Raw genomic sequence first — 3657 nt, 5'->3', positions numbered from 1 at the left:
ACCTGTATTATTAACTGAAAATGAAGTTATGTTCAGGGCATTGATAGTTGTATCATCACTCAGTAATTCTTCTGCAATTTGGAGTTCTGATGGCACAGTCTGTGTAGAGTTGAAAGCAAGTTCTGATGTGGTAATGACCGATCCCTTGCTGAAATACATTTTTAGAAATACTGTCATATTGGACTAATAAATGGGTTAGTCGCATGTATGAATTATCTCTCACAGTTGAAAACATTCACAAAGGCATTGCATTTAAAATTATCAGCAGTGAAGTATTCAGTATTTACCTGAATAGTAGCACAGTGACTCTAAGGAAGGAATGGAAATTCTTGAAAATAAGTGTAAGCTGTAATAAAGTACAGAAAGTTATGATGAAACTATTTATAATTCATTAAATGTAAATAATTAATACGTTCATAATTTTAATGATTATATAGTGAATACAGTATGTGGGTTTGAACTCACAATATCCTGAACAAGCATAGCCCTGTTTTTGAAAGCAGGAGACTGTCGATCATTGAGGTCATCTATGAAAGAATCTTTAGAGCGGAATTCCAGCTTAATATTCACTTCATATACTGGCTCCACTGTTGTAGATGATTCTGCTACACTAGTAGTGGATATTTCAGCAGTAGTTGTGAATGTGGAAGTCTCTGTCATTGTAGATGTTTCTGAAGCACTAGTAATTGATATTTCAGCCTCAGTTGTTGTTTTGATTATGGAGGGCTCTGTTGTTGTATATGTTTCTGCTGTGATAATGGTGGACGTTTCAACTGGAGTTTTTGTAATTGTCGAAGTCTCTATTGTTGTAGATGTTTCTGCTACACTAGTGGTGGATGTTTCTGCAGGAGTTGTTGTGATTGTGGAGGGCTCTGTTGTTGTAGATGTTTCTGCAGCACTAGTGATAGATGTTTCTGCAATAGTTGTTGTAATTGTGGAGAGCTCTGTTGTTGAAGATGTTTCTTCTGCACTAGTGGTGGATATGTCTGCAGGAGTTGTTGTGATTGTGGAGGGCTCTGTTGCTGTAGATGTTTCTGCTTCACTAGAGGTGGATGTTACAGCAGTAGCTGTTGTGATTGTGGAAGTGTCTGTTGTTGTAGATGTTTCTGCTGCAATGGAAGTGGATGTTTCAATAGGAGTTGTTGTAATTGTGGAAGTCTCGGTTGTTATAGATGTTTCTGCTACACTAGTGGTAGATGTTTCAGCAGGAGTTGTTGTGATCATGGAAGTGTCTGTTGTTGTAGATGTTTCTGCTGCACTAGTGGTAGATGTTTCTGCTGTAGTTCTTGTAGATGTTTCTGCTGCACTAGTGTTAGATGTTTCTGCAGTAATTGTTGTGATTGTGGAGGGCTCTGTTGTTGTAGATGTTTCTGCTGTGATAATGGTGGATGTTTCAACTGGGGTTGTTGTAATTGTCGAAGTCTCTATTGCTGTAGATATTTCTGCTACAATAGTGGTGGATGTTTCAGCAGAAATTGTTGTGATCATGGAAGTGTCTGTTGTTGTAGATGTTTCTGTTGCACTAGCGATAGATGTTTCTGCAGTAGTTGTTGTAATCGTGGAGAGCTCTGTTGTTATAAATGTTTCTGCTGCACTAGTGGTGGATGTTTCTGCAGGAGTTGTTGTGAATGTAAAAGTACCTGTTGTTATAGATATTTCTGCTGCACTAGTGGTGGAAGTTTCAGCAGGAGCTGTTGTGAATGTGGAAGTCTCTGTTGTTATAGATGTTTCTGCTACACTAGTGGTGGATGTTTCAGCAGGAGTTGGTGTGATCATGGAAGTAGATGTTTCTGCTACTCTAGTGGTGGATGTTTCAGCAGGAGTTGTTGTGATCATGGAAGTGTCTGTTGTTGTAGATGTTTCTGCTGCACTAGTGATAGATGTTTTTGCAGGAGTTGTTGTGATTGTGGAGGGCTCTGTTGTTGTAGATGTTTCTGCTGCACTAGTGGTAAATGTTTCTGCTGTAGTTCTTGTAGACTTTTCTGCTGCACTAGTTGTAGATGTTTCTGCAGTAGTTGTTGTGATTGTGGAGGGCTCTATTGCTGTAGATGTTGCTGCTACAATAGTGGTGGATGTTTCAGCAGGAATTGATGTGATCATGGAAGTGTCTGTTGTTGTAGATGTTTCTGCTGCACTAGTGATAGATGTTTCTGCAGTAGTTGTTGTAATCGTGGACTGCTCTGTTGTTATAGATGTTTTTGCTGCACTAGTGGTGGATGTTTCTGCAGGAGTTGTTGTGAATGTGGAAGTCTCTGTTGCTGTAGATGTTTCTGCTTCACTAGTTGTGTATGTTACAGCAGTAGTTGTTGTGATTGTGGAGGGCTCTGGTGTTGTAGATGTTTCTGCTGTGATAATGGTGGATGTTTCAGCTGGGATTGTTGTGATCATGGAAGTGTCTGTTATTGTAGATGTTTCTGCTGCACTAGTGACAGATGTTTCTGCAGTAGTTGTTGTAATTGTGGAGAGCTCTGTTGTTGTAGATGTTTCTGCTGCACTAGTGGTAGATGTTTCTGCAGGAGTTGTTGTGATTGTGGAAGTCTCTGTTGTTGTAGTTGTTTCTGCTGCAATAGTGGTGGATGTTTCTGCAGGAGCAGTTGTGAATGTGGAAGTCTCTGTTGTTATAGATGTTTCTGCTACACTGGTGGTGGATGTTTCAGCAGGAGTTGTTGTGATCATGGAAGTAGATGTTTCTGCTAGTCTAGTGGTGGATGTTTCAGTAGGAGATGTTGTGATCATGGAAGTAGATGTTTCTGCTACTCTAGTGGTGGATGTTTGAGTAGGAGTTGTTGTGATCATGGATGTGCCTGTTGTTGTAGATGCTTTTGTCGCACTAGTGATAGATGTTTCTGCAGGAGTTGTTGTGATTGTGGAAGGCTCTGTTGATGTAGATGTTTCTGCTGTACTAGTGGTAGATGTTTCTGCAGTAGTTGTTGTGACTGTGGAGGGTTCTGTTGTTTTAGATATATCTGCAGTGATAATGGTGGATGTTTCAACTGGGGTTGTTGTGATCATGGACGTGCCTGTTGTTGTAGATGCTTCTGTCGCACTAGTGACAGATGTTTCTGCAGTAGTTGTTGTAATCTTGGAGAGCTCTGTTGTTATAGATGTTGCACTTGTGATGGATGTTTCTGCAGAGGTTGTTGTGAATGTTAAAGTCTCTGTTGCTGTAGATCTTTCTGCTTCCCTAGAGGTGGATGTTACAGCAGTAGTTGTTGGGATCGTGGACGTGTCTGTTTTCGTAGATGTTTCTACTGCAATGGAAATGGATGTTTCAGCAGGAGTTGTTGTGATCATGGAAGTCTCTGTTGTTGTAGATGTTTCTGCTACACTAGTGGTGGATGTTTCAGCAGGAGTTGTTGTGATCATGGAAGTCTCTGTTGTTGTAGATGTTTCTGCTACACTAGTGGTGGATGTTTCAGCAAGACTTGTTGTGATCATGGAAGTAGATGTTTCTGCTACTCTAGTGGTGGATGTTTCAGCAGGAACTGTTGTGATAATGGAAGTGTCTGTAGTTGTAGATGATTCCACTGCAATAGTGTTTGATGTTTCTCCAGGAGTTGTTGTGATTGTGGAAGTCTCTGTTTTTGTTGATGTTTCTGCTTCACTAGTTGTGGATGTCACAGCAGTAATTGTTGTGATCGTGGAAGAGTCTGTTGT

At 40.4% G+C, this 3657-nt stretch overlaps 1 long non-coding RNA gene across 1 annotated transcript; it reads right to left on the bottom strand.

The window, feature by feature from the left end:
- Nucleotides 1-658, bottom strand: LOC132142764 (uncharacterized). Its single transcript, XR_009434109.1, has 3 exons — nt 466-658; nt 288-346; nt 1-148 (listed from the first exon to the last, which is right to left on the bottom strand). It is a non-coding gene; the product is annotated as an uncharacterized LOC132142764 (long non-coding RNA).
- Between the last annotated feature and the right edge of the window lie 2999 nt (nt 659-3657).

The sequence above is a fragment of the Carassius carassius genome, chromosome 6 (genome assembly GCF_963082965.1).
Source record: "Carassius carassius chromosome 6, fCarCar2.1, whole genome shotgun sequence".
Lineage (NCBI taxonomy): Eukaryota > Metazoa > Chordata > Actinopteri > Cypriniformes > Cyprinidae > Carassius > Carassius carassius.
This window is presented reverse-complemented; position numbering and strand designations above follow the sequence as displayed.